The following is a 21049-nucleotide window of genomic DNA, read 5'->3' on the forward strand; positions in this document are numbered from 1 at the left end:
TTTGCCTCCAATCTTTCCTTGGAGGATTAAGTGAAGTATGGCATATTTTTCTGGGTATTGCTTCACATCTCCAAACTATTTTTTATGGTTTTGATGATTTCCCTTGAAAGAGCTTATCACCTCTTTTCTGATTTTGTCAACCTAACTTATACGTAACAGCCACCTGTAAATCCACATTTCAGATGCTTCTAGTTTCTTCAAGTGGCTTTCTGTCCATTCTGTAGAATGCTAATTGACTGATACAGGAAGATATATACTTGCCTTGTCTGGAAGGAGGCAATAATAAGTAACAATGCTCTTTGTTTCTGAATGATGAGGAAGCTATCACAAACTCCCTTGAGAGAACTTAAAGTTAGCTCGTTGATTTTTTTTTAAAAAAAACATCCAGTTACATAAGTTCAGTATTTCCTTGGTCGTCTTTGCTTTTCCTAAGGTATTTTGGTTTATGATACTGCAGATAATAGAAGTAGCAGAGCCACCCGGTCTGAGCTCTTAAAAACAGAGATAACAGTTCTGCTGATCACACCAAAGGCCCATATAATCTACAATTTATTTTCCACAAAGTGCTGATCTGATTTCCCTGAAAAGGGTAAAAACAGGAATCTTATCTTTGATATAGTCTCATTCATCATGAATTTATCTGCTCTCTTTTTGAAACTGTTCAGGCTGGTGACTGTTACTTCATATGAAGGCAGTAAATACCACTGTGGTAACTGCATTTAGAAAATGAAATGTAACCTTTGTCCTCCCTCAGCTTCATTAGGTGGATCTAGGGCTGAGTTATATAAAAATGAGGGGAAAACCTGGCTTTATCCACTTTGCTTTCAACAAACACAATTCTCAGGTGTCTCTTTGTTTACTAAACTAGAAAGATGCAAATACCATAACCTTTTGACACAGAGGCATTCAAGCTCCATAATATTTTTAAGCAAGCTTTTCTGAACTTTTCCCAGAATTAGAGTACTGTATACTCTGGGATCTGGCAATCACAGGCATTAACGGCATACCAATGGTGGTTGCATTATAAACTTTTATATAGGCAATTCACAAGAGACATTTTTTTTAGAAGTCTGTTTTATGAATTTTTTCAAAAATGCCATATAAATACTGTAAATCAAAGTTTTTCCAGTACTAAAGTGTTCTACCTGCCATTTTAATGTTTACTCACTTAAATTGGAGTGCTTCCTTATGCTTTTTTATTATCTGAAATAAGCTGGTGTTACCAGCAAATTTTGTCACCTCATTGCTGACTCCCCAAACTGGGGAGGCATATATTCTGTGTCAGGCTAAAACAGCAACAACAAAAAGCAGAACCATACTGCTTTTTCTCCGAATTTTAACTGTAACTAAACTCTTTGCCACTTGAGCTACCAAGGAAAAAATATTATATTAGTAATACCACAGAAAATAACACATTTTTAAACAAACTGCTTGGAGAAGAAACATGGAAAAGATGGTGGTAACCCTGCTCTAAACCATAAGTACATGGTCTCTGAGTAACTGCTCCACAACAAAAAATGAAATAATCCCCAACTCTTCAGTAGCATCTGAAGTGCTGATGTATGGAAACTGATAAACCCACTATGTGGAACTCTGAAATAAAGTCAATTCCAAATCTGCAAAAATAAATACAAGAGATATTGGTATAGCCATTTGTTTGGACCTCTTTACTTCATCAAACTAGATGTTGTGTCTTTAAATTCCCAAGTATTTATATGAGGGAGGGAAGCTGCAATTACAATTAATTATCCTCCTTAGCTTTTTCCAACTGCAAAGCATCATTTCTTAAACATACAGCATGGATTTCATTTTCCTCTATATAGACTCCTTTCCTTGCTTTTCTCACATTTATGCTTGAAATATTTCACAATAACTCATAATATTCTTGTCAAGTCAGCTTGGGAAAATTATACTAATGGAATCATACTTTGCAAAATTCCATATGCAATGATTATTATAATTTGTGATATCTTTTTTTTTTTAATTTGATTTATATGCCGCCCTTCTCCGGAGACTCAGGGCGGCTTACAATGCGTTAAGCAATAGCCTTCATTCTTTTGTATATTTATACAAAGTCAGCTTATTGCCCCCACAACTGGGTCCTCAATTTACCTACCTTAGAAAGGATGGAAGGCTGAGTCAACCTTGAGCCTTGGCGAGATTTGAACCTGCAGTAATTGCAGGCATCTGGTCTTAATAACCAGCTTAATAACAGGGTGCCTTAGACCACTGTACTACCAAGGCTCTGTTATCTGTTGACATTTACCACATATATTCATTGTCTCTCTCACACACAAATACTTGCATGCATACACATAACCCCAGCATTTTAGATAGTTTGATAAAATGAGTTGGATAGCTCATTTTGATAACATTTCTTAGTTGGAGAAAAGGAACTATCAGATTCCATCTGATTTTTAACGACTCCAACAATTTTCCTGGTAATTCTTGATCCTGATCATGATTTGATTTTTCTGGGTGTTTCATTTGTGCACTAGTGCATAGGAATGAGGCAAAGGTATATAATAAAGCCTGAATCAAAATCTATTCTGCTTCATGATCCAAATATTTGTCAGTGGGAATCCAAACCAGAATCAACCCTGCTGCTAATCAGAATGAGGAAATACCCTTAGATAGCGACTCTCTGTTGTATTGTTTGAATGTATGATTCTATGCTGATGTGATGTAAGTGCCATGAAGCTTGTTTTACAATCCCTAAAGTGACCAACTGTCCTCCTGAGAAAGGATTTCAGCACTACCTTGAAATAGGAGTCAACTCATGAGTGAATTTCCTTTCTGAGGAGAGACAGTGCCAACAGAATGACTTGATTCAGATTCAGAATGATTGCATGGCTACCTATTAAGTCTTCAGGTCAGAACATACATTTGGCAAGTTATAGGAGAATGAGAATTAGTTTGTAACAGTCTGTGAAGGTCAACATTTAGCCCTTTAGAAAATGGATGTGATTTCTACATTTGCTTTTGTGTTGTTTTTAAAAGCGGGGGAGTTGTATCTTAAGCGTAATAAAAGCCAGGACTAGCCAGACTCTTAAAAATGCCAAGTTGAAAAACAATGATGATTAGGGGACTTGAGGCTAAACTGTTCAAAGAACAGTATCAAGAACTGGGCTGTCTAATCTAATGAAGAAAAGGAATAGAGATGTTATCAGTCTTCCAATATTTGACGGGCTGTCACAGAAAAGAGGAAGTCAACCTATTCTCCAAAGCACCTGAGGGCAGGACAAGAAGTAATGGGTGGAAATTTATCAAGGAGAGATCCATCCCAGAACTAAGACCTTTCCTGACAGTGAGAAAAATTAATCAGCTTGCCTCCAGGAGTTGTGTGTTCTCCATCACTGAAGCTTTTAAGAAGAGATTGGACAGTCAGTTGTCCAGAATGGTATAGGGTCACTTGCTTGAGCAGGGGGTTGAACTAGCAGGGGGTTGAACTCTAAGGTCTCTTCCAACTCTGTTATTCTATATTCTGAACTGTGAAGAAATGAATTATTTCCTCGTGCTAGGCCAGTCTTTTTGTGCTCATTTCTGTTTCTGTTTCTGAAATTGTCCCCAAACACTATAAAATGCTGTAATATTTTTTTTTCTTCTATTTCCATTTGGTTAATGCTAATTCTTTTTAAGTGCCTTGACAAAATCGTCTACCTTTAACCTACTGGTAGCTGTTAAACTGAGCCTGAAATGAAAAGAATGCAGGCCTGGAATTCACCCCCTCCAGTCCACTTTCAGATTCAGATGAAATTAACAAGGTCATTGTGCAATTTGCCCCCCTGCAGAGAATTCCCCACATGTTTCCAAATCCATTAAGAAAACCTGGGAGTACTTAAAACCATTTTGGGAAAACAAGACGATTGGTCAGTGCAAAGTCCTAAGAATCTCAAGGTAGGAAGAGCACAGAAATGCTGTTCCCTGCCAAATCAGCAGACATCATCTGACAGAAGGGAAGTGAACTTCAAAGTTGTTCTCAAAGTGAGTTTTCCACCAGAGTGATCTTTTCACCAACTTATGTCCTTTGCCGCTCAATGACAACACTTCTTGTTGACTGGGGATAATTATAAAGAGAATAGAAAATGGCCTTGAAGGACAGTGGGAAGAACTGTTTCTGAGGGAATGATTAGACATACAGCTTGAGTCCATACCAAGAAACAAACATCAGAAAACACCTCATTTTCCTAATTTGCACAAAGATAAAATATGGGAGGAGGGAAATTCAAACTTCTACAGGTGTATTAATAGTTTTAGACCAGTATGGCCCTTGTTTCCGAGTCTGGTCAACCTTATAGTGCTGACAATGACATTAGTTGTAATTGAGCCTATCTGAATGATCTAAATTTGAGAAAATTATTTCCTGCAGCCCATGCTGAGAGGTTTTTTTACAAGTAACCATACTGATAAAATAGAAATCGGATTGCTTTGCAGACTCTTTGCATCATCCTCCAACTCAAAAAGATTTAGGTAATGGTAGTTCATGAAAAAGAATATTGTGTACATTGGAGAAGAATAGATATGATTCTAGAATGTCAGCTTCATTCTTCCTTAGTGGTTCAAGGTTGGAGAAACTGAAAAGGGCCCACAATGCTGATCCAGGTATTTTACAAAGGAATTAAATTCTCCTAATAATCTGCAAGAATCCCCCTCCCAATCCAAAGTTTCTATTTTGCAAAGTAGACCGAACACACACACACACTGGCATTTCTGCTCCCAGATCTTGTATATCTACTACTTTCATCTGGGACAGGAATGTTAATAGGATGGAGTCCTGGCCTCGGTAGAGTATCAGTGACAAAGGGAGAAAATGTGTTTGCACTGTGTGCACCAAGGATTAGTGGGGTGTCCTTTCAAAGCAAGAATATTTTCTGATCTTCCCCATGTACCTTTGAACTTTCCCAACAGCTGAGATCCTACCACCACCTTCCCGTTTACTCTTGCTTTATCCCCTAGGTGATATTGCACAAGGATTTCTTGTTGCAAGAAGTGAGAAAAGCTTGAGACAGGAAAATAGGCCAGCATCTCCTATTGCACCAGCATAATCTCAAAATGTGCTTAGTGGTGAACTCCCCAGTAAAGCTCCAAAGTTTTCTTCTTTCCATTTAACTTTATCACCCAAATTTCTTTCCTTCCTTCCTTTCATCTATGGAATAAATGGGGATCCATTGGAGGCATTCTGGTTGAGGAAAGTGAATGTATGGGAATCTTCCTGGATTACTCTTTCCTCTGTAGTTCCTTGAGTTTCCTCTCATACCACTACAGAGGGTACCATTCTTTAAGTAGATGTACAATGCTGAAGGTAGGAAGATACCTTCATTACATCCTTGGCATCCTTTAACTCAAAGTTTGTAGACACCAAGTCTCTCTCTTGATTTCCTGCCCAATAAAAAGTGAGGTACATTTTTGCTCTCAGCATTTAGCATTTAGGTCATGATGTTAATTTATCTGGAGAAAGGATAAGGATGGAAACAAAGTAAGGAAAACAGGTTCATTAAAATGGGCAAAGGGATGCTTAATGAAGTACATGTTCCTTTTAATATATTTTAAATTATATACAGTATGTTCCTTTTTAATAGCTCTGTTACTTTTTAAGAACTCTGTCCCTTTGGTGAACAGAAATGGTGTTTTGTTCAGGATCTGATGCAGTCTGGAGTTCAATGTAAGAATATATCTGCATCTTCTCCTCTATGAGCTTATATATACAGTAATGTGTGTGCAAATCTCAAAGAATCCTAATAAAATTAGATGATAGCAGAAGTGTATTTATACATTCCTTTTTAAGGATACCCTGCATATATAAGGTTCTGTGCATTACCAATAACGTCAGGAAAATAACAACTAATAATATTGCTGGCTGAGTTTTCATCAGTTTTCCTTAAATTTATTCCCTCCAGATGTGATGAATTCCAACTTCCATCCTATATATGATGTAGGGTTGTTACCATTATTGTCCCAAAGAAAAGACTGTATTTATAAGATGAAAAAGATGCCAAGAACAGTCACATAAAAATTATGCAATTAATACAGGTACTCAGAGTCTTCAGTGAATTGCTTAGAAGCCAGAAAAGTAGATGTGAGAAAGTTAGTTAATAAAATAGTGCCAATGATGTTCAGAGTATGCATACCAGACGATTATGGGTACAAATAAAAACAAAATAAAAGACTCTCCATGCTTACGTTGTACAACAGCAATTACAAAACACAGCCATGTAGCAAGACTGGTTCAGGAAGACTGAGAGGAAATGACAAAGCAGAGACGATTTCTAGACTTGCCTTTTTCTTGACCTCAGTACACTGTTTCAGAGCCAGGTAAGATTTCAATCCTAATGTTATTGATAACCTTTTAACCTTACCTTTCCTCCAAGAAGCTTAGAGGAAACCCATTTCATCTTCTCAGCAACCCTATAAATGTATTTCAATATACTTTAAGTAGTCAAGGGCTCTCTGTAAGCTACATGCACAACCAAAACCAGTCTCCACAAAACATAGCTTTTAGCTTTACAAAACTACTCTGGCTCTCTATAATCAAAAACTGATACAGTGATGCATAGCTACAAAGATGATCTTATAAGCCTCAACTCTGCAGGCTTTCCAGAAAGTCTTAAAAACATGGCTGTCTTTCTGGGCATGAGAATTGAGAAGTGAAGGGGGCAGATGTTATTACAGAGCTGGTGTTGCCCTTGGCAGTCATTCTCTGTGTATTATTATAGTTCCTGATGATTGTTGGTGGTTTGCTGTTTATATTGATTCTTTAAAAATATGTTAGCCTCTCAGAATTTTTATTGCAAGATAGGCAGCCATATAAATTGACTAAATCATTACTTAAATAAAAGCTTGATCAGCAAAAGGATTCTCTTGATGTGTATTCAATGTCATATAAGATTTTTGTGCCACGAAACAAAGGTTAAAAACATTGAAGAATGGGGTCTGACAGTAATATCGTTATTTAGAAGTAGGTTTTGATTTTGGGTTTCATGCAATTAAATTTGGCCAGTGGATGCAACTCTGCTGTCTGGCAATTTTAAATAACTCACCTATTAGCATATTTTAACTATAAACTCCCCTTCTCTCTTGTGCATATTAGGTAAAAACTGAAAAATCTCAGGCCAGCCCATTAACCTTGCTTTATCTGGGTTCACAGACCAATTTTGTGTCACAGCGAAGGTGTTTCCTGGTCAGCCTTAGGTGATTTCCAATGAACTGGTGCTGACCTCTATGCTAGGTCTATAGCCTAAGGAGTGTGGCTGATCTAGCAGCTGGAAACAAAGGACTGTGGTTTCTTCTTATTTTCTGAAGGAAGGAACAGAGGGAAGGGAGGAATGTTGTGGCTAAGGCCTTGCTGCTCCATTCTACTCACTCCTAGAAAATCTTACATTGCATTGTTGGTTGACTGCTAAAACACCATGACATGACTGTGAAACCAAAGGGAATTTACCACCCCCCCTTCTAATACAAGTTGTTTGTGGCTGGCTCAGAAATGGGTAATAAAATACAAGCCAGGCCACAATTCTCTGGAGTTGCTGGGTAGAGAGGCCTTTCTTAGGAGCTGCCTTTGTCTATCATGAAATACTTCTCCCTGGTTTTTTAGATGTAAGCAAGCAATGATACAGCCAAGTTCTCTTTCTAATTATACACCCTAGGCCACTAGCGTAATTCTAGAGTCATTCTTCAGATGGATTACACAAACACGACCTTCATTTGTGGTTTGGAAATTTAGTGCAAGGCTTATTTTTTGGAGAAGTAGTAACCTGAAAAGGAAGTTCACCAAGGCAATGAGAACTCTGTTCTAACGTCATACTTGAGTTTTGTGCAAACAACAGAGGTAGCATTGATCTCACAGTTGTCCCCTAAATCAATAGCTGGTGGCTAAGGTTGCCTAGTCAACAGCACCCTGTCCCCAGAACTTCGCTATAGGACTGGTGGTTACAGGTTGCCAATTCTTAAAATAAAAAAACAACTATATATCAAGGCACAAACCCATATTAAAATACCATATGTGTATCATTTACTAAATCATCCACCCCAACCTTTTGAAGATTGTAATATAAAATTCAGTACCTATGATTACTGCTCAACATTCACAACATGCATACTTACACATTCTTGCAAGAGTTTACCCCACACCATTTTTAAATTTCATAACTCCTGCCACCCAGAAGCCACTCTATTAAAAAAAATTGGCAAAGGCCACCATTGGGTTTGCCAAGAAAACACTTTCATCAAATTTTGTGTCTCTGCCAACGCTAAGTCTTTTCAGAAGTTATTCAATATCAGAAGGGACAAATATAAGTTTGTCAATTTGATTTACAAACTACTGTCTTGTCTCTGTGAGGAAGTATTTACTTTTACCTATTATGGAAAGTAATGCAATATTTTAAAAAAATTCTTTTGGGTACAAATCAGAGTTGATTCTAAACTGACTTTAAGAAAGAAATTAATCTTATTTTTTGTGTCATTGCCCCCTCATAAATGAATGGTACATGCTCCTGTCTGAAGGGACACAGTGGCTCAGTGGCTAAGACGCTGAGCTTATCGATTGAAAGGTTGGCAGTTCAGTGATTTGAATCCCTGGTGCCACATAATGGAGTGAGCTCCTGTTACTTGTTCCAGCTTCTGCCAACCTAGCCGTTCAAAAGCACGTAAAAAATGCAAGTAGAAAAACAGGGACCACCTTTGATGGGAAGATAACAGCATTCCATGCGCCTTTGGCATTTAGTCATGCCGGCCACATGACCATGGAGACATCTTCAGACAGCGCTGGCTCTTCGGCTTTGAAACGGAGATGAGCACCAAAAGACTAGCACATATGCGCGAAGGGAACCTTTACCTTTACATGCTCCTGTAGTTCAAAGAGGCATTCGTTAGTTACATCCTTAGCCTTCTCAACAGAACAAACTCTGAAATGTCAGAGATAAGTGACTGGTCCAAAACCACTCACTGAGTTTTCATGGTTATAAATGGGCTTAAATCTTGTCTTTCTGGCTCAGTAATATAATCACAGTACAACATAGGTCATCACTGGGTTTTAATATTTATCCCATTCTAAAGTCCAAATATCCTTTTCTCCAATGTATTTATTTTTATGCATAAAATGATATCATCACTACAGTACTGGTCCCTTATCATAATTGTTTCCTTATGCTTGTTTCCAATTCATATAGTCATTCATTTCTTCTAAATAATCCAAAAAGTGCTGTGTCCCTTGACTTCCCACAATATGTTCTTACTAAAACCACAAGACAATGAAAAGTACATGTGTGCCCAGAACAACTGCCTGGTCAACACAAACAGATTTCTTTCCAATAGCACAATAGCAGCTTTCCCAGAAAAAACTGAATTTTTAAAAAATCTTGTTTCAATCATGTACCAGTAAAAGAAAATAAATAAAAGAAAATAAATCAGCCATTCAAGGACAAATATAATTTGTAAGATAACAGCTATCATGAATAATTCCCTTTTTATGATCTGTAATCCCTTAATTTGGGGTAGAGTCTGGGTGACTGGATGGAGCTGAGCGTTTACTGGCCGGATGCTTTTCCTGATGCCTACACGGAGTTCACAGCAGATATTTTTTCTTTGTGCCCTAGGAGAGGAACATCTGCTGCTACCTAGCATTGAACTCTCAACTTTCTGAGTGGGAGGCAAGCGTCTTTATCACTAGGCTACCACATCTCTTGACAACCACCATGAATGATCCTCTACATTTCGTTCTGAAGTCTTATCCATTGGCAAATCTATAACATATCCAGTACATTTGCTTGAAGCAAATGTTGGAATTCCTAATTTCCCCTATTTTATTTTATTTTTAGTTACTAGCTTATTCTATCAGTTTCTCTAGAATTTCCTATCAAAGTACAGTAAGATATGACCCATACATACAAAAAATATTAGAGCGGGACGAGCAAAATCGCTGCATATATCATTGCAATGTCACACAAATGCGTATTATTCAAAGACCCAAATAGTATGCCCAAGGATGAAGCAGGCTTCCTTTCCCACTCAATGCCATTAAACTGCAAAGGGAACATTTCAAATTATATGTAAATCCAAGATGACTTTCATAAGCAATTCATGAAATGATCCAGAAATCTGCTGCTTAAAGTTTTTCTTAAATCCAAAATATATGCCATAAATGCACCTAAAATCATTTTTGGGATCTTGATCATAATCTTTGACACATATTCAATGAATCTATTGTCATTTACATTTCTCTGAAAAGATAGATTGAACTTTTTAAGACAGTGGGAGCAAACCATTCACCATTCACATTCCTGTCTCTCTCTCAACACCTGAAGGGGTAAAAGAGGAAGGTGAAGAAGAGGAGGAGGAAGAAGAGGAAGATTGCTAGCATTAGCGATGGTGATCAAACTACCACACATGGTTTTCTATCTTGTCTTCCATTTGCTATCTTCAAATGGATTAATTCCAACTTTTTTTCCTAGGCAAAATGGCAAAAGGAATGAAGTACCGTGTTTCCCCAAAAATAAGACCAGGTTTTAGGCTTGAAAATAAGCACTTGGGCTTATTTTCGGGGAGGTCTTATATTTTTTGAGGTGCAGGAGGCAATGAGCATAGTCACCTCATGGCTGCTGGGCCCCTTAACCGCAGCCTGTGGATCAGCTGATCCAGTGAGGACCAGGAGTTCTGTCTCTCTGGGGGCCTGGAGATGTTTCCAGTGCACTCTTGCATTTGATTGCTTGAAAGGGACAGGCTGGCCTTTGCTTCTATCATAAGCACACACTTCCTACCATCTTCCACAATTGCCTGCCCTTTTCTCAAGCAGCAGCAGCCAGATAGGGGGTGAAATCTACTTACCTTCCCTACTGGTTCGGAAGTGCACACACCCACCCGCTTCACTAGGACTTGTTTTCGGGGTAGGTCATATTTTCAGGGAAACATGGTAATAACCTATTTCTCTGCAGATCATATAGCGAACACATGGTAAAAATCTTGAAGAGAATTTAAACAGGAATCAATGAGACTAATTATGCTTAAAGTGGCATCATGTAACCAGGACCTTAATTGTATAGGGGACTCTGATATTTTGTTAGCAAGACTTGGAATGCGTAGAAAATTGTAACAGCCCTTCCTGTGAGTTGATTCTTGAGTTCTTAGAATACAAATTCAGCATTTCTGTAAAGCTGTCCAAAGTAGCTTAGACTCAGTGAACTCAGTAAGGATATGTGGACAGAAGAATTCAGCTTAACTGTTTTGAAATCCAGTTTTGTTTTCTTTAATAATGAAACTGTTGGCTTGAATCAAGAGATGAAAGCCTAGTCCCATCTAATGCCAACACATTTGAATAAATTACACTGAAATCACCTGGGCAAACGTATATATAACAATATATAGAACTGGGCTTCATTCAATGCAAAAATATTAATTAAGATAACATTTTATTGTGTTGTGCTGGGTAGTTGTGCACTAGCCAGAACCTCTCTTCTTGAGATCTGTGGTTATATACATTTAATAAACAAACAAACATGCAGAAAGGTAATTTTTTTATTGATAGATGGACTACTACTAATTCCTCCCTATGTAATGTCAGGATGGCTGAGGGTACATTCCCAGTTTTTGTTGTTGTTGTTGTTGTTGTTGTTGTTGTTGTTTTTAATTTGATTTGTATGCCGCCCTTCTCCGGAAACTCAGGGCGACTTACAATGCATTAAGCAATAGCCTTCATACTTTTGTATATTTTTACAAAGTCAGCTTATTGCCCCCACAAACTGGGTCCTCAATTTACCTACCTTAGAAAGGATGGAAGGCTGAGTCAACCTTGAGCCTGGCAAGATTTGAACTTACTAATTGCAGACAGCTGGAGTTAAATTACAATGCATTAGTCTGTTGAGCTATCCAGTTTGATCCAATAATTCTGTAAATTTATGGCACTAATTTTAAAGAAAATTTACATAGTGGATCTTGGTTCTGCTTACTGCTGCCCAATCTAATTACTGCAATTATTCCAAAACCATTAAACTTCTTACATTTCCTAGCTTAAGATGTATCTTTTCAAGATTTAAAAAAAGTGGGAAATAAGCAAATGCAGTTAAAGGTGATATCCCAGTATTTTCTATTTTGTCTTTGAAAACACCCTTTCATTCAAGGGCAACAGCAGCTTCTGGTACTGCTCTTTCTTCCAATGCTCTCTCATCTCTGCCTACAGCCCTCTTCACAAGAAAGGGCTTACTATTTATTCAGTGTTGATTATTAATGATTCTCTTTGATCTGTTTTCAAAGATGGCCAGATTCAGTCCTTACTTTAATGTGAGTTAAGAACCAGATCTGTAAGTCAATTAAAAGCTATGAAGGTCTTACATTAGTCTTGGTAAATATAGTTAGATTCAATATTTTTGTAGAGGGCGCTCAGGGCTCTTGGGAACAGAAATACACAACTTTGCAAAAATAAGGCTGAGCAGCAACAAGAAGGGAATTATGATACATTAAAGTTTCACTGCAGCAATTTCATATTAAATTAAATCCTGGAAAATACAGGTGGTATTTTCTAACCAATTCTGGTGGTTAGTACTCAACTAACCACCATAATTGAGCCCAAAATTTATGTTGCTAAGTGAGAAATTTGTTAAGTGACATTTCCAAATTTTCTTACCACATTTGTTAAGTGAATCACTACAGTTGTTAAATTAGTAACACTAATAGTTAAGTGAATTTGATTTTGCTTGTCAGAAGGTCGCAAGGGGAGATCATATGACTCCTGGACACTACGACCGTCATAAATGTGAGTGAGTTGCCAAGCATCTAAATGCAAATCACATGACCGTGGGGATGCTGCCACAGTCATAAATGTGAAAAATGGTCATAAGTCATTTATTTCAGTAACTTCAAACAGTCACTAAGTGAACTTTTGTAAGTCAAGGACTATCTGTACTTGCCTTCTACTTCCTTAGGGAAATAATTTCTTAGACCAGTGTTTCTCAACCTTGGTAGCTTGAAGATGGGTGGACTTCAACTCCCAGAATCCCCCAGCCATCTTCAAGCTACCAAGGTTGAGAAACACTGTCTTAGACCATGGTGATATTTTTCTGTGATAAATCATTGAGTGTTCTTTCAAACATGATCTTGTTACTAAATGATGGTATTTGAAAATACAAACTGATTTATCCCAGAGAAATATTGCTATTGTTTGGGAAAGAATAAGAACAGCATTCTTGCTGTAAATTGGAATGATGCCACAGATGGCAAAAAATGTAATGAAATGCCAAACGATATCTGTAAGAAGTGTTCTTCCAAGACTTTGTCTATTCAAAAAACAGGACACACAATTGGACTTACAACTTCTTCTTTTGAGTGAATGTTTTAGAATGAAAATCATATTTACAAATACAAAACAAAACACAATTTGGGTGAGACAGGGTGAGACAACTTTGTTGCCTCCTGTTGCCCTCAGAATACAATTTATGGCTCTTCAACTATAAGAGTTGGACCTTGGGGACTGGGAAAAAGTGATCCCTGGCTAAAGAGAATATTATGTTAATAAATTTTAGCTGCCTCTCAAGACCTTATCCACTCTCTCAGATAGAGGAGAGGAAATGCACACAGACAGACAGAAACACATATACAGAGACAAAATATACTCATACACTCTGACTTTTTTTTAACTGCAGGGCATAATCACAGTTGTGTTGAGTCTTCATTCTTGTCTATACTAAAGATTTTAATCTAGGTGAAGGATGTCAGAGTCTTTTTTCAAATCAAGCCAAGTAAGGGGTCAAATATTTGGAAAGAGTGATTGAATCCTGAACCTAGCACCAAAAGTTTGAGATTGCAGCTTCTAAAATTCAATAGCAAAATAGTTTCATTGGCTGCACAATGTTGACTTTTTTTCTTTTTCTTTTTCTTTTTGGATAGTTAAACCTATTGTACAGTTTGGGTAATAGTTTATTTTTGGTGCCCTTTTGCTCCTAGCTTGATGCTCTTAAACCTATGTGGCCTAGAAATAGATTTTGAAAACCACACTCACTTTTTAAGGTGGCAGAATATGGATTTGAACTGTTCTTCTTAAAGTTGGGAGGTTGGAATAGAGCCTGCAATAGTTAGATATTCTGCCTGTGTGAGAGAGACATATCTTTTTATTTACTAACTATTGTATGTTTAATATTTTCCCCTTTGCACGGGATAGTCAGGTATTCATTTGCTTGTATTCCAGATAATTTTCTGAAATAGAAGTCTGATTTCAGAGGGTCTTTTTTTTTAGTAAAATACTATATGAAAGAAATATCCATTCTCCCCTGCATGAATTGGAATGGCTGAATAATGAAAAGGATACTCGCTAGAGGTAATATAGTAGAAATGATGACTTATTGAGAAACTGATGTATTCATGGATTGACAAGACTGGATCTACTCAAGGACTTCTTTCAGAACTAGATCACTTTCTTCCAGACATATTCTGATAATAGCTTCTAATCTAGTCAATCATCATAGGACAGATCTATGAGTCAATGTAAATCACTTCACACTTCAAACTGTTTGTGAGATTTGAAGTACAATGATGCAATATGGAACTCTCTCTTTGCCTGCCTATCAATTATGTCAATGCTTCATGCCATCATCTCTTTTTATTTATTTATTTATTTATTTAGTCAAGCATGTATAAAATAACAGATATAGGTATAAACATGATTATGAATACATGAAATGGATACGAATAAATGGGGACATTAGGACAAGGACAATAGGCACATTGGTACACGTATGCATGCCCCTTACAGACCTCTTAGAAATGGGGTGAGGTCAACAGTAGACAGTAAGGTTAAAGTTTGGGGGGCTTGGGGAAGGAACCACAGAACCAGGTAGTGCATTCCAGGCATTGACCACTCTGTTGCTGAAGTCGTATTTTCTGCACTCGAGTTCATTTATTTGTTTGTTTGTTTGTTTGTTTTCTATCTTTCCTGTTCCAATAGCCAGGATTTCATCAGCCCTGTGTTGGTTTAGTTTTCTCTTATTTGATTTGGAGACATACCTTCTCCTCCTCCAATAATCCCTCTTTTTTTTTCTTTTGCACATGCAAAATTTGGCCCTTCCTTGTATATGCTAATCTATTTTGGCTTATGAGATCTGAATTCATAGAAAGAGTTTACAAATGGGGTGACATATTTCTGGTTGTGATTGGGTGGGTCTGCTGGGAAAGTTTTAGCTTATTGTATTATATGGAAAATTGAATTTTCCAGACCTGTTAGATAAAAGAGGGGGGGGGAGAGAAAAGAAGGCCTCATCAGAAGGACAGAGATAAAATAGCATGAACTTTGTACTCCTGGAGACCTTTGACCTCATGTGCAGAAGTGATAAACACAGGCATATATGCCAGTGACTAATAAAAAATACAGCTCTGACACTTGCCCAGCAGCTCCATTGTTTGTATAATAACAAAGATTTTCCTTTTGATTTGCATTCTTTTGTGGTATAACCCCTGGGCCAATAGTCACCATACACAAACACACACACACACAAATGAACGCAGAAAACACCACTAGAAAGGGTACATGCATCTATGAGCTATGGCTGGAATATTTCATGTAGGCAGTTCTATTCAATGCATGTCATTATAAGGGTTTCTGGAAAAGAAGGAATGACTGAACTTTTCTTTTTCAAACAGCACACAAAGAAAAAATGGTCATCAGGCAGGATGGGAAAAAAATAACTGTATTCATACAATATATATATTTTAGTCATTCCACTAACTAGGGTGAAAATGCAGCTTAAATAGATTTCTCCCAAAGTTTATCCTCAAGCAATCTCTTTGCTCCATATGGTTTAATAACAGACAGTTGATATTATTACTAATGGAATTTCCTTATTGTATAAATATAGGAATAAAAGTTTTCTTGCCTATTATTCTGCCCTGGCAAACAGTTCCTACCTGAGATACATTGAACAATTAATTAATTAATTTTAATTATTTTATTAAACTAATCAAAATATAAATTACAAATAACATTGAAAATAATGGGAAAAGGGGGAAAGGGAAAGGGGGAGAGAGAATTGCAGGTTAAAGGAGAAAAAAAGAAAGAAAAACTTTGATTTCCACTCTTTTCAGCGCAATAGAATAAAATAATAACATTACAGCCACAACTTTCTACTTTATATATGTAGTAGCCATTTCTGTAACAGCAAACTTATATAATCAGCAAAGCCCAAAGTTTCAACTTTTTCTATTTAAAGCACAAAAACCAGGAGCAATTTCCAAGTAGAAACAAAGTTGGATTTTGGCATATTGACTTAAGTCTCTGAATAATCTTTCGTGGACTTTCATAATGCTTTGAGAGAGAAAAAATTAGAAGAGGAAAGACATCTACAAAAAATATTTGAGGAAAGGACAATAATTTATCTTTTCATCAATACTCTCATCAATTTGATGAGCTATATCCCAGGATGATGCATTATCCCGAAGGATCTATTGATCTCAGACTTTTTAAGTCTTCACCCCAGTCCGACTGGTTAAACTAGATCAGGGATTTTGTTTGCAAAAACTGGGTGGGGGAGTATCACATGGTGGGATGATGATTCATTTTTACACACGAACAGGAAACAAATTATTTCATCATTGCTACCACACCACTGGTTTTAAAAAACAATTCAACCTGCAGTCACTAAGACACAGTATTAATAAGGAGCTCTACTTCATCACCCGTGGTCTTCTCCAAACATAGGAGATGTATGTCATATTCTCACAAAATCATCATATCATATATTTGGAAGGAGTCATTTAGGCCACTGAGTCTAGCAGCTTTCAGTACAGAGATCCAAATGAAAACATCCTGAGCAAGTGGATGACTGCTGAACACTTCGAGAAAAGGGAAATTCACTATTTAATTAAGATACTGGTTTCTTCTGTTATCCATTATCCATTATTAAAGAAATTATCCATTATTAAAGAAATTTGTCCTAATAATGAATTGAATCTGTTTTGCTGTAATCTAAATCCATTATGAATGAAGACAAATATACGTGTCCCAGGATAATTTTGCAAGATCCAATCTGGATTGGTCACTGGGAACAGAGATTTTGTCTTCCAGGCTTTTGGACTCATGCAGGAGCCCATCTTCAGGGAACTTCTCTCTAGCAGAGTGTGTGCTGTTCTGTGTGCGGTATTTATAACACCTGTTGTAAGTGGCTTTTTGATGTTGATTGGGGTGTGTTGACAGCTGGCTTTTAAGTTATTAACTGTAGTTTGCTTGTGCTGCCCAGCCCTCACCTTCTAAGTGCTTGATAGGCTGGTGGTAAATCAGCACTCCTGTTGACTGACTAGGGGTCTGTTTCCCAGGCTTCAATCATTTCCTTGGCTGTTTTTGTGCCTGCTCGTCCAACAATCTTAGTAGCTGCAAAGTTGAATGTGTGTCCTTATTCATTGCAGTGCGAGGTTACCAATGAGTTTGGGTCCCTTTGTCTGACCGCTTGCTTGTGTTCTTGCAATCTGGTGGTTGGCTTCCTCCCTGTCTGTCCTACATGGTCACAGGAGCAATCCATGCAGGGGATTTGGTAGATTTCATTAGAAGTATCTCCCACCTCCAATCGATCTTTACAATGCATAATTTGTCCTTGTATGGGATATAAATCCATTATTTCATGGGACACTGTAGAACAGTCTTGTTTTTCTTTTGTGTATCTTCCTTTTCCAGTATTTGAACTATGTTTTCATAACATGCACACAGTACCAGGTACCTTTCTGAAGACTACATATTCCCATATCCTTCAGTTTCTTAATGTGGCCCTTGGTTTCTTGTCACCGATCTTCTTTGTTGCCCTTCTCTGAACTTGTTCCAACCTGCACAAATGCTCTTAAAGAGGAATGCCAGAAATGAATAGAAGACTCAAAGAAGAGATTGAGTAGTGTAGAGGAAATTGAAAGTGCTAGTTCCTATATTTTAGAATGTTTTTGTGTTAATAGCAATAGAACATAGCCTTATATATCGCTTCACGATGCTTTTTACAGCCCACTCTAAGCAGTTTACAGAGTCAGCATATTGCCCCCAACAATTTGGGTCCCCATTTTACCCACCTCGGAAGGATGGAAGGCTGAGTCAACTTTGAGCCTTGTGAGATTCGAACTGCCAAATTGTAGGCAGCCAGGAGTCAGCAGAAGTAGCCGACAGTACTGCACTCTAACCACTGCACCACTGCGGCGTAAAAGTGCATTTAACTGTTTTTGTAGCAATATGAGTTATTTTGTGAACTCATAGGTAGTCCTCTACTTACAACAGTTCATTTAGTGACTGTTCAAAGTTACATGATTGAAAAAAATGACTTGTGACCATTTTTCACACTTATGCCTGTTGCAGCATCCCCATGATCACATGATCAAAATTCAGATGCTTGGGAACTGACTCATATTTATGAGTCCCGTTGTAGTGTCCCGTGATCACGTGATCACACTCTGTGACCTTCTGACAAGCAAAGTCAATGGGGAAGCCAGATTCACTTAACAACCGTCTTACTAACTTAACAACTTCAATAATTCATTTAACAACTGTGGCAAGAAAAGTCGTAAAACGGGGCAGAACTCATTTTAAAATGTTTCACTTAACAGCAGAAATGTTGATCTCAATTGTGGTCATAAATTGAGGACTACCTGTATTCATATGAATTATATATTTATAATCATTATACACCATGGTATATATTTATAATCATTCCTATTCCAAATCCATCTATAATTTTTGTTGTCAACCTAGCAATATTCCATTGTTTTGTATCTGATTTCTCTTTCCTAACTAAATAAAGAAACCTGTAGCTGTTAAATTTTAGACTGTTGCTTTCAATTTACTATAATCTATCAATTCCATTTGGATTGTATTTCTGCCTCTTACGTATAACAAATCCCATCCAATTTTGTTTCTTATGAGTTTGGTAAAAAATACTGTATTTCCCTATCTCCTCATCTAAGTCGTTAATAAAAATGCTGAAAAGTTTAATATCCAAGGTCAAATCTTGCGACTTCCCATTCAGTACTTTCTTTTCAGTTTGATGATGCAATTTGAGTATAATTTGAGTATAATTGTTGAGCATGCTATGGATCCATTCATTGTTATGCAACCTAGCTCACACTTAACTAGCTTGCTAATCAAAATGTCATGGGTACTTTATCAAATTTTCTTGAATCCAAATATGTCAATGTTATCCGATAATATACCAAAATTACCATATTTGAAAAAAAAGAGTAAGGATAGTTTGATAAGACTTATTTTTGACCTCTTCATCCTGAAGTCTTGCAATCACATTGTTTTTACAGGGCTTAAAATCAATAGCTTTATGATTTGTTCAAGCATCTTTCCTGATGCTCTACTGATGTCAGACTAGTTTGTAGTCCTCCTTTTGGAAAAGAGCGCTCTTAATCTATTCTCCAGGATTGCTTAAAGAAAATAGATAAAAGTGCAGTTAGCTCATCAACAAGTTCCTTCAGCACCCTAAGTGAAAAGACATCATTCCATTTGTTATTCCAAAGTTCAGTCCACCCCACCCCACCCCCGGCAAAGTAACCTTTGAACTCAGTCAGAGGATTTTGCTTTTATTTACGAAGGCCTGAATCGTCCATAATGTAGTTTAAGCCTTCTTCAACTTGCTGTCCTTCAGATATGTTGGAATGACAACCCCTAGAACTGAGTCAATGGGACTCATATCTGAGTAACCTTAATTAAAATTGTTCTGTAGACCTGCCATTCCATCAACACTTACCTAGAAATAAGGAGTACTGTGGCCCCTCCTTTGGTGAACAGTTTATTATCATTTTTCCTTATCCAATCATAATGGCTCTTGCTGATAGCAAAATCAGGTGAGAAATGTCAACAGGATTGTAGCTAAAAATAGGATCACCAAGAAACAAGAGCAATTTGTATCAACACACTCAGGAGAATTCAAGGTTACAGAAGTAAACACTGTAATTTCTCAAACAAAACTGCCTTCTTCAAGGAAATGAACAACAAAAGCCAAAGCCAAACATCCACAGGAGTCAAATATTTTTATTTGTCCCAACATTTTAAATCATTACATTTAGAGCAGAGTAAAATTCCAGGAAAGAAAGGAACTTCTGCCTGCTTTGTACCAGTTTTCATAATCCATTTCTTTTGCATTTAATACCAAAATTGAACAGGAAAAGGCATAGGTTTTCTGTATAGTACAAACACTATAAGGCCTTTTTGATATCTTTCCCTCCAGTGGTGGGTTTCAAAATTTTTTACTACCGGTTGTGTGGATGTGGCTTGGTGGGCCTGGCATGGCTTGGTGGGCGTGGCTTGGTGGGCGTGGCAGGGGAAGGATACTGTAAAATCTCTATTCCCACCCCACTCTAGGGGAAAGATACTGCAAAATCCCCATTTCCTCCTAGTCAGCTGGGACTTGGGAGGCAGAGAATAGATGGGGGCGGGGCTAATCAGAATTTTTACTACCGGTTCTCCGAACTACTCAAAATTTCCGCTACCAGTTCTCCAGAACTGGTCAGAACCTGCTGAAACCCACCACTGTTTCCCTCCATCTTGAACATGGATGCACCCCAGTCCTTTCTCTTACTCCTTCATTTTTGATATCTGTATGTACTCTCTGCACAGCCTGCATGGCTACCAGAACATCTGGACATTATGGTATTATAACACTAATATAACTTAAAATAAAGGCTACAGCTAGCACTTCTGTTTGACACTCTAAGTGAAGGAAATTTAATTGGCCATAGTGTCTGGGGGTTGTACAACCTTATAATTTGTCGGGGGTGGGGCAGGAAATTAGAAAAAAAGAACAGAAAAAAAATAGGCGAAAGAGAGCTCCATCTGCCTCCTTCAGACACTCCTTCCAATTACTCTGTTTGTTTGAATCAGAAAGGGAAATTCCAGACTGGGGGGTTGAAAGAGAATAACCTTCAACTGCTCTGAGCAAATGACTGGAAGGTGAATCATATACCTTTGATAAAATAGAAGCCGGATCCAATGCTGCCTTCAGGTATTTGTGGTTTCTGTCACCTTTCCCCTCCCCCCCGCATATATATAGAAGATATAGAAACAGCAATGTTAGTTGAAGGTCAATAAATGTTTTTGTCATTTCTG

At 37.5% G+C, this 21049-nt stretch overlaps 1 long non-coding RNA gene across 3 annotated transcripts in view; it reads left to right on the forward strand.

Moving 5' to 3' along the window:
• The first annotated feature begins 4543 nt into the window (after positions 1 to 4543).
• LOC117664386 (uncharacterized) overlaps positions 4544 to 21049 on the forward strand; it is a 35799-nt gene continuing 19293 nt past the window's right edge. For all 3 annotated transcript variants that reach the window (XR_009622025.1, XR_009622024.1, XR_004591024.2), the window contains exons 1-2: positions 4544 to 4602; positions 6193 to 6312. This is a non-coding gene — a long non-coding RNA (uncharacterized LOC117664386). The remainder of the gene's footprint in view (positions 4603 to 6192; positions 6313 to 21049) is intronic.

The sequence above is a fragment of the Pantherophis guttatus genome, chromosome 3, assembly GCF_059756535.1.
Source record: "Pantherophis guttatus breed Tessera chromosome 3, ASM5975653v1, whole genome shotgun sequence".
Classification (NCBI taxonomy): Eukaryota; Metazoa; Chordata; class Lepidosauria; order Squamata; family Colubridae; genus Pantherophis; species Pantherophis guttatus.